The sequence below is a fragment of the Zalophus californianus genome, chromosome 14, assembly GCF_009762305.2.
Source record: "Zalophus californianus isolate mZalCal1 chromosome 14, mZalCal1.pri.v2, whole genome shotgun sequence".
In the NCBI taxonomy this organism is placed as follows: domain Eukaryota; kingdom Metazoa; phylum Chordata; class Mammalia; order Carnivora; family Otariidae; genus Zalophus; species Zalophus californianus.
The window spans coordinates 60528815-60543282 of NC_045608.1; positions in this window are offsets into that span (position 1 = coordinate 60528815).

The following is a 14468-nucleotide window of genomic DNA, read 5'->3' on the forward strand; positions in this document are numbered from 1 at the left end:
AAAATCTTTTATAACTTTCATCTTTACAGTCATTTTCCATCCCTTCATTATATCAACCCTTATTTTGTACATATATAAGTCTTTCATCCTTTAAAATTTTAGGAGGCACTTTTTATCCAACTGACCAAAATACGCCCAAATCTAGTGTGTGGCACTGATCTAGGCACTAGCCTGATCATATTTGATCATATTCGGCTTTTGTTTTGTATTGTTCTGTTTTTGTTTTTATCTTTTTCTTTTTGTTTTCTCGTTCTTTTTTCTTTCTTTCCCTTTCTTTTCCCCTGGTCTCAGGTCATTTCTGATTTGTATAGAGTATATTTGCTGTGGACGTTGTTAACCTGTTAGCATTTTGTTCTCTCATTCATCTATTCTCCTCTGGACAAAACCACAAACGAAAACAATCACCTCAGAAAAGAAAAAGAGGTAGTACTGTCAGCCAGGGACATACTCAATACGGACATTAGTACGATGTCGGACCTAGAGTTCAGAATCATGATTTTAAAGATACTAGCTGGCCTTGAAAAAAGCATGGAAGTTATTAGAGAAACCCTTTCTGGAGAAATAAAAGAACTAAAATCTAACCAAGTCGAAATCAAAAAGGCTATTAACAAGGTGCAATCAAAAATTGGGGCACTAACTGCTAGGATAAATGAGGCGGAAGAGAGAATCAGTGATATAGAAGACCAAATGATGGAAAATAAAGAGGCTGAGAAAAAGAGAGAGAAACAACTACAGGATCACGAGGGCAGAATTCGAGAGATAAGCAATACGATAAGACGAAACAACATTAGAATAATTGGGATCCCAGAGAAGAAGAAAGTGAGAGAGGGGCAGAAGGTATATTGGAGCAAATAATAGCAAAGAAGTTCCCTAATGTGAGGAAGGAAACAGGCATAAAATCCAGGAGGCACAGAGAACCCCTCTCAAAATCAATAAAAATAGGTCAACACCCCGACTTGTAATAGTAAAACTTATGTGTCTCAGAGACAAAGAGAAAATCCTGAAAGCAGCTCGGGAGAAGAGATAGGTAACCTACCATGGTAGAAATATTAGATTGGCTACAGACCTATCCACAGAGACCTGGCAGGCCAAAAAGGACTGGCATGATATCTTCAGAGCACTAAACGAGAAAAATATGCAGCCAAGAATACTATATCCAGCTAGGCTCTCATTGAAAACTGAAGGAGAGATAAAAAGCTTCCAGGACACACAAAAACTAAAGGAATTTGCAAACACGAAACCAGCCCTCCAAGAAATATTGAAAGGGGTCCTCTAAGCAAAGAGAGAGCCTAAAAGCAGCATAGATCAGAAAGGAACACAGACAATATAGAGTCACAGTCACCTTACAGGCAATGCAATGGCACTAAATTCATACCTTTCAATAGTTACCCTGAAAGTAAAGGGGCTAAATGCCCCAATCAAAAGACACAGGCTATCAGATTGGATTAAAAAAAAACAAAACATCGATATGCTGTCTGCAAGAGACTCATTTTAGACCCAAAGACACCCCGGATTGAAAGTAAGGGGGTGGAAAACGATTTACCATGCTAATGGACACCAAAAGAAAGCTGGGGTGGCAATCCTTATATCAGACAAATTAGATTTTAAAACAAAGACTGTAACAAGAAATGAGGAAGGACACCATATCCCACTTAAAGGGTCTATCCAACAAGAAGATCTAACAATTGTAAATATCTATGCCCCGAACATGGGAGCAGCCAGTTATATAAGGCAATTATTAACAAAAGCAAAGAAACACATTGACAACAATACAATAATAGTGGGGGACTTTAACAGCCCCCTAACTGAAATGGACAGATCCTCTAAGCAAAAGATCAACAAGGAAATAAAGACTTTAAATGACACAATGGACCAAATGGACTTCACAGACATATTCAGAACATTCCATCCCAGAGCAACGGAATACACATTCTTCTCTAGTGCATATGGAACATTCTCCAGAATTGATCACATCCTAGGTCACAAATCACATCTCAACCGGTACCAAAAGATTGGGATTATTCCCTGCATATTTTCAGAACACAATGCATTGAAACTAGAACTCAATCACAAGAGGAAAGTCGGAAAGAACTCAAATACATGGAGGCTAAAGAGCATCCTACTGAAGAATGAATGGGCCAACCAGGAAATTAAAGAAGAATTAAAAATATTCATGGAAACCAATGAAAATGAAAACACAATGGTTCAAAATCTTTGGGATACAGCAAAGGCAGTCCTGAGAGGAAAGTATATAGCAATACAAGCCTTTCTCAAGAGAGAAGAAAGGTCTCAAATACACAACCTAACCCTACACCTAAAGAAGCTGGAGAAAGAACAGCAAATAAAGCCCAAACCCAGCAGGAGAAGAGAAATAATAAAGATCAGAGCAGAAATCAATGAAATAGAAACCAAAAGAACAGTAGAACAGATCAGCAAAACTAGGAGCTTGTTCTTTGAAAGAATTAACAAGATTGATAAACCCCTGGCCAGACTGATCAAAAAGAAAAGAGAAATGACCCAAATCAACAAAATCATGAATGAAAGAGGAGAGATCACAACCAACACCAAAGAAATACAAACAATTACAAGAAAATATTATGAGCAACTCCATGCCAGCAAATTAGATAACCTGGAAGAAATGGGTGCATTCCTAGAGATGTATCAACTACCAAAACTGAACCAGGGAAAAAACAGAAAACGTGAACAGACCTATAACCACTAAGGAAACTGAAGCAGTCATCAAAAATCTTCGAAAAAACAAAAGCCCAGGGCCAGATGGCTTCCCAGGTGAATTCTACCAAACATTTAAAGAATTAATACCTATTCTTCTGAAACTGTTCCAAAAAATAGAAATGGAAGGAAAACTTCCAAACTCATTTTATGAGGCCACCATTACCTTGATCCCAAAACCAGACAAAGACCCCAACAAAAAGGAGAATTACAGACCAATATCCTTGATGAACATGGATGCAAAAATTCTCACCAAAATACTAGCCAATAGGATCCAACAGCACATTAAAAGGATTATTCACCATGACCAAGTGGGTTTTATCCCTGGGCTGCAAGGTTGGTTCAACATCCACAAATCAATCAACGTGATATAATACGTTAACAAAAGAGAGCACAAGAATCATTTGATCCTCTCAATAGATGCAGAAAAAGCATTTGACAAAGTACAGCATCGTTTCTTGATCAAAACTCTTCAGAGTATAGGGATAGAGGGTACATACCTCAATATCATAAAAGCCATCTATGAAAAACCTACAGCGAATATCATTCTCAATGGGGAAAAGCTGAGAGCTTTTCCCCTAAGGTCAGGAACGCGGCAAGGATGTCCACTCTCACCACTGCTATTCAACATAGTATTAGAAGTCCTGCCACAGCAATCAGACAACAAAAAGAAATCAAAGGCATCCAAATCGGGAAGGAGGAAGTCAAACTCTCACTCTTTGCAGATGACATGGTACTGTATGTGGAAAACCCAAAAGACTCCACCCCAAAGCTGCTAGAACTCATACAGGAATTCAGTAAAGTAGCAGGAAATAAAATCAATGCACAGAAATCAGTGGCATTCCTATACACCAACAACAAGACAGAAGAGAGACAAATTAAGGAGTCGATCCCATTTACAATTGCACCCAAAACCATAAGATACCTAGGAATAAATTTAACCAAAGAGGCAAAGGATTTGTACTCAGAAAACTATAAAATACTCATGAAAGAAATTGAAGAAGACACAAAGAAATGGAAAAACGTTCCATGCTCATGGATTGGAAGAAGAAACATTGTGAAGATGTCAATGCTCCCTAGAGCAATCTACACATTCAATGCAATCCCCATCAAAATACCATCCACTTTCTTCAAGGAAATGGAACAAATAATCCTAAAATTTGTATGGAACCAGAAGAGACCCCGAATGGCCAGAGGAATCTTGAAAAAGAAAAGCAAAGCTGGCGGCATCACAATTCTGGACTTCCTGCTCTATTACAAAGCTGTCATCATCAAGACTGTATGGTACTGGCACAAAACCAGACACATCGATCAATGGAACAGAATCGAGAGCCCAGAAATGGACCCTCAACTCTATGGTCAACTCATCCTTGACAAAGCAGGAAAGAATGTCCAATGGAAAAAAGACAGTCTCTTCAACAAATGGTGTTGGGAAAATTGGACAGCCACATGCAGAAGAATGAAACTGGACCATTTCCTTACACCACACACAAAAAGAGACTCCAAATGGTTGAAAGACCTAAACGTGAGACAGGAGTCCATCCAAATCCTAAAGGAGAACACAGGTAGCAACCTCTTCGACCTCAGCTGCAGCAACTTCTTCCTAGAAACATTGCCAAAGGCAAGGAAATCAAGGGCAAAAATGAACTATTGGGATTTCATCAAGATAAAAAGCTTTTGCACAGCAAAAGAAACAGTCCACAAAACCAAAAGACAACCGACAGAATGGGTGAAAATATTTGCAAATGACATATGAGATAAAGGGCTAGCATCCAAAGTCTATAAAGAACTTATCAAACTCAACACCCAAAGAACAAATAATCCAATCAAGAAATGGGCAGAAGACATGAACACACATTTTTCCAAAGAAGACATCTAAATGGCCAACAGACACATGAAAAAGTGCTCAACATCGCTCGGCATCAGGGAAATCCAAATCAAAATCTCCATGAGATACTACCTCACCAGTCAGAATGGCTAAAATTAACAAGTCAGGAAACGACAGATGTTGGCGGGGATGCGGAGAAAGGGGAACCCTCCTACACTGTTGGTGGGAATGCAAGCTGGTGCAACCCCTCTGGAAAACAGTATGGAGGTTCCTCAAACAGTTGAAAATAGAGCTTCCATACGATCCAGCAATTGCACTACTGGCTATTTACCACAAAGATACAAATGTAGGGATCCGAAGGGGTACGTGCACCCCAATGTTTATAGCAGCAATGTCCACAACAGCCAAACTGTGGAAAGAGCCAAGATGTCCATTGACAGATGAATGGAGAAAGAAGAGGTGGTATATACACACAATGGAATATTATGCAGCCATCAAAAGGAATGAGATCTTGCCATTTGCAACGACGTGGATGGAACTGGAGGGTGTTATGCTGAGTGAAATAAGTCAATCAGAGAAAGACATGTATCATATGACCTCACTGATATGAGGCATTGTTAATCTCATGAAACAAACTGAGGGTTGCTGGAGTGGTGGGGGTGGGAGGGATGGGGCGGCTGGGTGATAGACATTGGGGAGGGTATGTGCTATGGTGAGCGCTGTGAATTGTGCAAGACTGTTGAACCACAGATCTGTACTTCTGAAACAAATAATGCAACATATGTTAAGAAAAATGAAAAAGAAGCAGATAGCAGGAGGGGAAGAATGAAGGGGAGTAAGTCAGAGGGGGAGACGAACCATGAGAGACGATGGACTCTGAAAAACAAACTGAGGTTTCTAGAGGGGCGGCCTGGTGATGGGTATTAAAGAGGGCACGTTCTGCATGGAGCACTGGGTGTTATGCGCAAACAATGAATCATGGAACAGTACATCAAAAACTAATGATGTAATCTATGGTGATTAATATAACAATGAAAAATTTTCGAAATGAATAAAAAATAAACATTCTATAAATTCTTTATGAGTACTATACAAAGTTGCAACACGTGGTTGGAAGTTAAAAATACCTAAATGTCAACAGAACAGGATCTAACTTGATTCAGGCAGGCTGGGTCCAAGGACCCAGGGAGGGTCCCCCCAGACCTGCCAAGAGTATCCTTGGCTTCCTGCAGGATGGAAATCAAATGTGATCTGAGAGAAAATAAGAGTAGAGTTTACTGAAGACACAGAGAGAGCAGATAAAGACAGAATATCTGGGAGACTGGAAAAGGAAAAGGAGTATGAGTCTCATCCCTGCTTGGGGGTCTGAAGTTTTTATTGAGGTTGGTGGTCTGGTGTACCTTGTCCTCTCAGGCATCTAGAACAAGTGCTCAGGTGTCCTCCATCAGTGACATATGCCCTGGAGCCAACGTTCTTGAGGTCAAGGTGTTTGCAGTCAGTGGTCTTGGAGAACGCTGATGATGACCTCAACTGGTCACTGCTTAGATGTTATCTACTGTACTGAAAAACTCCAAAGAAATCATTAACTCTTTGACCTTTACATGAGGACATACATGAAGGCAGGTGTAATGTGAGGGTGCAGGTCCTAGAAGAATAGAAGCAGGAAAAAAAAGCAAAGGAAAAAAGAACAGCTTTTTATCACCGGGTCTCTTCAGTTTCCCTGTCTTAATTGACTTGCTAAATTAAAAACCAGTGTTGACTAAGAAATGGGGGAAATGTCATTTTAGTAGATTTATGATTAAAAATAAAGAATTCTTCTCCCAAACCTATTATTTAGTCCCCAGAGGGTATAGGCAAATGATGAAGAAAGGCAAACAAACACCAGCAACATTTACCTGCAGTTAACACTCTTCGCAGCTGAACATTATACTCAACTACCTGCCATGAATACACCATGATCTTTGGAATGGGTTTTTAATAATATTGCTCATTAGACCAGCACATCAATTCATTTCCTCCCCCATCTCTCATCAGAGACAGTTCCAATTCAAAAGTTACTTGCTTTGGAGTAAGCCATCATCCCATCAGAATGTGAAGTATGTCTCCCCTTGGGGATCATATGACCATTCTGTTTAATTTAATTTAGGAAAAAAACTGAATCAAATCTTGTTTACTCCCCTGGGGGAAAACATGCTTCACAAATGAGGAATTCCCAGGCAAAGAAACTCTAGTCCTACATCCTGTCAAAAAGTTCATTTACATACATTCTCCTTCATTCTATTGACACATGAACCGAGTTTATATTTATCCTCCACCTAAACACTCCTCATTAAATATCAATAGCACAGACAGGGAGGTGAGAGCCATTTCCTGTTCTTACTCCTAATGAGGCCACCTTGGAAATTGAGAAGGAAAGAAGTCTGGCACAAGAGCCAAGTGATTAGCATACCTAATCAATGCTTGGGATAAGATCAATGAATCAATGGAACTGTTTTGAGTACCTTCCCTATATAGGGCTATGTGCTAGGTGCTGCGGAATGAGAGAAGGGACAGAGAGGAATATTCTGGCATTCAAGATCACCACTGGCTGTTTGAGAGTGTGACATAGCCATTAGAAAAGGTAATTATTAAAAACAAGAGAAATAAAATTTTGTATGCAAAGAAATAACATTTTAATTATTTGTATACTCAGACTACAAAGCTGATTCCACAGTGTGTCATTTTGGATCGGAGAAAACAGTGCAGAAGGAGTGAAGATTTGTGCAGCACCTGCAGAAGGCAATTGAGCAGTACCTGTCATAAATACAAATGCATTTACTCTTCGGGTTGGAAATTCCTTCACAAGATATTTATCCTACAGATATACAGGCAAACACTCAAGAATTGTATGAGAACAAGAAAATTCCAGGCACTGTTTTTTATGTTTGAAAAGATCAGAAACAACCTGTATGACCATCAATTGGGGACCACTTAAATATATTATGGCATGTAATCTGATGGATTTTTGCAGCTATTAAAAATAATGGGGCAGCTTTTTATATATGGATCTGAAAGGATCTTTAATGCATGCTGGTTAGTAAATTAAAAGAGCAAAGTACACAACAGAAAGTATAGTTTGATATATAGTGTTTCTTCACAAAATGTATCACAGATAGCATATGTAAATATGGGAATATAAACTATACATAACATATATATGATGTACATACATAACATTTCTCTTTCTATCTCACATACACAGACACATCACCTAAATGCTTAAAATACTTAAAATAATACATTTGGCAACCATGTTTGCCTTGGGAGAGTGGAATAAGGACCAGTAGTCAAGGGTGGAAGAGAAACTTAATTTTAACTGTACATGGTTTTACATATTTACAAGTCTGTCTTGAGTGCTTATATGTTACCTATTTAAAAAATTAGTTCAATATAGTAAATTAGTGGTAGAACACAGAATCTGATGAAGCTGATTAGTTGAGTATACCATTCTCTGTAGTTGGGGCTCAGCGAAGTGCATATGCACCCCAAGGTGAGGTGCTGGGAACTCGGTGGGCTAAGGGCCTCCTCTCAGGGTTGAAGTCATAGTGGTTGAGTGTGAAAGTGATTGTGTTTGCCCCCATCTCCAGAAAAAGAGTGAGCTTCAGTTGCTACTAAGTCCACTTTCTAGACTGGCAGTCATGACCCTAAAGTGAACTCTGGAGGACCTGTAGAAGGATAGAAGAACGGACATTCACATTAGACCATACAACCCTCCACGCTGAGAGCCTTCTTTTATCCCCCGTTACTTACTCACATCCATCCTGTAGAGATTGGGGGTGAGTAAGGACCCAAACTAAGCAGTTCACCTGGCCCTGGGACACTTGGGTCTCTTCAGTTAGACTCAGAAGAAACTTCTATCAGAGAAGATGGAGATTTTAATGGTCCTAAATTATTCTTACACCTTTTTCTTTCCCCTTTTAAAACTTGGACATTATCATTTCCTGGATGGCAATACCACTGAGGAGTGAATCTTTGTAGATTCAACTGATACCTTCAGAAGAAATGTATATTGCTGCATGAAAGACAAAATGCACCAGACAGTGAAGGAGATGATTTTATTTTGGTTACTGAATAGGGAGAACATTCATTAATGATGAATATCTCAGTGAAAAGAAAGGGGACCTGGATTCTCATAAAGGCTGGTACATACGGGAATGATCCATGAGTCTTTTGGGAGTCACGTGGAAGAATGGTGATGGGTCATACCCTAAAATGTGAGAGGGCAAAGTGGTCCATTGTGGTTAGCCAAAAGCCAAAGGGTAGAGAGCTTTCTTTTATTTTTTAAGATTTTATTTATTTATTTGAGAGAGAGAGCACGTGGGAGAGATCAAGAGAGCACAAGTGAGAGACAGACAGAGAGGGCCCATGAAGAGGGGGCAGAAGCAGACTCCCCACTGAGCAGGGAGTCCCACCGGGAGAGGGGGGTGTGCTCAATCCCAGGACCCTGGGATCATGACCTGAGCCAAAGGCAGACACTTAACCAACTGAGCCATCCAGGCATCCAGCATAGAGAGCTTTGTTAAGTGTCACTTTTTGCCAGTCAGCACAGAGCTCAGGTAACATTTGAAATTGTCATTTACTTCCACTTTCAAGCCCAGTCCTGCACAATTTTCTCAGCTCCTCCAGCCCCATCTGTACCCTTTTGCCTTTGTACCCTCAGTTCTCCACCCTAATTCTCCTTTGATTTTTCTCAGTATGGCCTGCTTATACAGGTAAGGTATTCCTGATCTAACTCTTCTCTTCCTTCCTGTCTATTTCATCTCATTGATTCTTAGTTCTGATTGGTTGATATCTTCTCTCAGTATCTTTAATAATCTTCCTTGTTGCTGAGGAATCATCTTCAGTACTCAACTAACTTGATAATCTTTCACCTGAATGTTCTTTAATAACATAGTTCACTGAGCCTCGCTTCTCCTTTCTCACAGTGAAAAAGTATTTCCCCAACTCCGGACAAAGGCTGGCCGGACCTCTTGCCACAGGGTCTGTCCTAAGTCTGGAAGAATCATCACACACAAAAAAATGATTAATAATAAAGCAAAATAGAGAGTTTAACTGTCCTCCAGTTTCACCAAAGATAGATCAGGAGGGAATGAACCAGGAGGAAAAAAGGAAGGATTTAAGTGATGGAGACTGAGCAATAACTGTTGACAGGAAAAAGGTTATTTTTAAGTATTAGGACAGGTTATCAAGAATGGTTATGAAAAGTGAAGAAATTTCCAGGCTGCAGGAATCCATCACCTTAAGCAAGCATAATATGTACTGATATTTCTTTAATAAAATATACACAGAGAGGAACATATTTTTTATACAGAACTTCAACCATAATATAGTAGTTTTTCACTTCTCATATCCCTGTGACATGCTCTTACTTTCCAATTGCATCAACATGTTTCTAGATTCCACGCCTGGACTGCCTAGAAGCCAAAGACATTGAATTACAAGCAGAATTCTAGCCATAGATTTAAGATTTTAGTTTACTTTCTCTTCTTTTTTCTTTTAAAAAGATTTTTGAGTACATTTAAATATTGTTATCTTGCTACAGAAGGGGTTCTTTTATTGGATAAATGGTTCACTACTGTTATTGGTGGTGTTATTGAGTGGGGCAGCTTTTCACTTCTGTTTTATGATTTCAGTTCTAACACATGGTATCTGCAAAATGCTGTGCTAACCTCTGAATATGCCTCTGTGGCCAAAAGGTCTTTTAACATGTTCTGAACCTGTGTGTTTCCAAACTTTTTTATTCCTATGCAAATAAAATGCAGCTACAAGAAGGCACACATCTACATCCACAGCTAATTACACTCCTAAGGACTCTTCATTGTCTTCCATTTACGCATAATTAAGTCCCCTTGCTCTTTATCTGCTCCTGTAAGGTTTAACATAGAAATACAGAGAAGAGAAAAACAATGAATGCCATCCTACCCCCGCCACACACAACCCCCAAACCTGCTGGGTTTAAAGGAAAATCCCTCATTTGCTCTAGTTTGTCTATGCCAAGCATTTTGCAGTGAAACACCCCTACAGTGTGTTCCAACGGGTTCTCATTTGGGGAAAGAGAATGTTACAGAGGGGCAATGGCACTTTGCATGCCTGTTCCTGAGCCATTTTAAAGAGAGCAAAACATGCAGGAAAATGTTCAATGGATTTTATAGCAAAGCATCATGGTGCTGTTATCAACTTCCTTGCGGGAAATGGTAATGTGTATTCATATAAACACAATGGGGTTGAACATCACCTCATATCCATTCAGATGCCTCCCAGTACCCAGGCAACTCACACACAAATGCCTATTTGCTCGCCCCATAGCTCTCAGCAACCAAGGCTCCCCAACCCTCACAGTCCCCGTGCTGCCCAGCAGCTCAAGGAGCAATTGAACCTTTCTTTCGGAAGCACAGTCTCACTCTTACCACTGGCTACAAATTTGTTCAATTTTCATTCTTATCTAGAATATTGGCGAAGATGATGGTAAAGATGGCCTTCTTCAATTTTTTTAACCCCGTAAATGCATAAGAACAGTAACTATTTTCTCATTCCCCCCCCCACCGCCAAAATTCCAGAAAAGCAAGGCAAATGGGGACATAAAAACAGACACCAAAGCAAACCATAGGATAACGACAAAGAAACAAGCACTATGGCACGAGTGCAATGGACAAGGAGAGAAAACACAGATTCAGATGCCCAGTTAGAATCCTCATTTGATAATGTAGTGGTTTAAACCTCCATAAGGAGGTTTGGGGGAAAAAAAAAAGACACTTAAGCTGCTCAATATCTTAGCTTGTTCAGATAATTGGGCTGGATATTCAGCTGTGGGAGTATGACCTTCATATGGCTATGGTGGGCTGATTTTCAGACCATGATTCCAATTACTGGTAGGCTGGTCCTGCCTATTCCACTACCAAGTTAATCTGAACAACAAACAGTAACTGACTGTAGAGACTAATCTTGACACACTGACTTCCAGAACAAAATGTCATGGTCTGTAAAATGAGTATAGCTTATCTGACCTAATATCCACCAGGAATTTTGGAGAAAATCATATGAAGTAAATTAAATGCAGAATCTATCCCTCTATACATATGTTAAGCCACACTGTAACTAGAATCTTGCAAGTGGAAGGGATTTGAGATACCGATATTCCAATCCTCATAGCATCCAGGCTGATGTTGTGATTAATCAAAAGAGAAAACATACAGTAAGATGGTCTTGAGCCTGGAGTAAATACCCACATTCCTGTAACAGCTGGTTTCTGAATCATACCTCATGGATCTCTGACTGCCTTGGTTGATCAGTGTTTTATATGTGTTAATTTTTGGTCATCATATACACCCAAACTCATGAAAGCAGGTACTGACAGTGTCTGGTGTGTTGATTAATTAATTCATTAATCAATCATTTATTGAGTAATTACAATTTTCTCTAGCATTGGCTATATAAAGATGAAAAAATTGCCACTTTCACCTTTAAGGAGCTCAGATGTCATTAAGGGAGAGAAGAATATACATAAATTGTTTGATTATGGCTGATAGCTGTTTTAATAGACTTGCATAAAAGGTACAGTGATAGTGTAAAGGAAGAGATGAACACTTCTCAGGGCAGAGGATAGAGAGAGGATTCAGGAAGGATCCATAACCAGATGAGCAATTAAGATAGATATTAGAGCGTAAGAGTGTGACATATTTAAGAAGATGAGGAGAATTACATGTGCAGAGAGAAAGAGTCAAGAAATACCTTAGCATGTTCAGATAACTATAAATAATTTTTTAAAAAGCAAACAGAGGGAAAAAGGTAGGAAATAAAGTTATATAGGTTGAGGATATTGAATAACATGGAAAAGTTTAGATTGTATTTTCTATGAGAAGAAAGCACTAAATGAATGTATTTGACTCCTTTTTTCCAAGAAGAGTGTTTCCTAGGGTGTATCCCTACACAGGTCATCCCTAGGAAGCTACAGAATTCTTAGAGGCAAAGTCATGGCCTCAACATCCCTAATCTCACCTTCTTTATAAATGTGAAATCAAGTTAATTTTTACATCAAAGAAAATCATGCAGTCAAAAGCCAAGGCAATTGGAAAATTACATGAGAAGAAGAGAAGAACAATTTCTCCTCATGCTGGAATAATGAGGCTGGTGATAAGGGGCAGTTTGTATGAGTACAAGTTTGAGATGAGTATAAGCACTAGTTAACCAGTTGATGGCCTCTATCATTGGCACCCAGGGACCTCTTTCTAACTGTCCAACTGAGGAAGCAACTTTGCACATTGCTTGTTTCTACTTATATACTCAGAAATAGTTAGATTGTTAGGTTGATTGTCAAACATAATCCCATTTCCCTAACAGATAAGCCAATGATCCTTTTGAATTAAGAAAAAGAAGAAGAAGAAGAAGAAGAAGAAGAAGAAGAAGAAGAAGAAGAAGAAGAAGAAGAAGAAGAAGAAGAAAATAACTCTAAAATATTGTATAAAATTTTAAACATTTTTTCCCCCCAAAATGAAGTGAAAATTGGAAACCAGGGAGGTAATGGATGCAAAAGCCTGTTTTAACTCTGAATATTTCAACTTAAGACACAGGAGGAAGAGATGAGGCATAGGCTAATTCAAGATGGAGAGTCTATTAGAAGACCACTCCATAAAGTTAGGAAACCAAAGGGCTCCACCCACTGCACAAAAGGAGAACTTAAGAAAACTTGCTGTCTTGACTTTGGCATTGTAGATGGAAAAGCATCCCTTGAGAATTTATAATCATCACCCAGCTTTCTTATGGGTTGGTTATAAGCCCACCTTCAATGACTATAAGTAATTGTAATTCATCTGTGGAAGAATGCTACTTTTACTAAGGACTCAAGAATTCTCACAGATAATATTCCAAGGAAAACGAGAAGCTCAGAGTAGAAAAAAAATTCTATCTATCATCTATCTCTCTGTCTTAAGCACTTTATCAGTTAAAAATAGAGAAACAACAAATAGAAGAATCAGACTCATCAGGACTTCAGATATAATTATCAAACACAAAATATAAATTAAATTAACTATGTTTAATATATTTAAGCAAAGAAGAAATGTTTAAAAATAAGAACAAGACAAAAGAGATTATATAGTATTAACTAGAGTTGGAGTAAATGGAACTTGGAGAAATAAAATAAGTAAAATATTTGAAAATAAAAACTCAATAGGAACATTAATAGAAGATTAGATACTACTAAAGGGAAAATTAGAAACATGGAAAATAGACAACCTTCTTTTTTTCAAAATCTGTAATACAGCTCCGAGAGAGACAAATAATAAATATGAGACAAATAAATAAATAATAATAAACAAGAGTTATGGAGGATAGAGTAAAAAAGTTTAACATGAATGAAATCTCAAGAAGATATAGTAGAAAGAGAAAGATGCTAACTTGGAAGATAGAGTGGTTGAGAAAAAAAAACAAACAAACCACAGATTTGTTGAAAGACAAAAATCTTTAGGTCAAGGAATCCCAAATGAATTCCAAGCAGTATAAATGTTCAGATGCCTTCTGGGTTTCAGACCAACATCTTCACATTCATATGTTTTAAATAGCATTCACAAGCACTGAGAAATCCCAAATACCCAGCTTTGTTACAGCTAAAATACATCCTTTGCTTTTAATTTGTTCTTAGAGTGGTAATAGAGTGATTCTTAAAATTATTAATAAAAAGCACTTTAATTTTTAGAGTCCAGGAAGCCAGAAATTAGATAACGAAGGCCAGAGTTCCAGAAGACACTTACAATATCTCAAAAGAGGAAAATGGAATTATTTGAACAGATTTCTTTCCATCCTTGAGAAGACCACATTTTCCGTTGCCAATGGCCTGCTTGTTCTTTCCTTCCTACTTTGTTTTTCTGGCCAACAT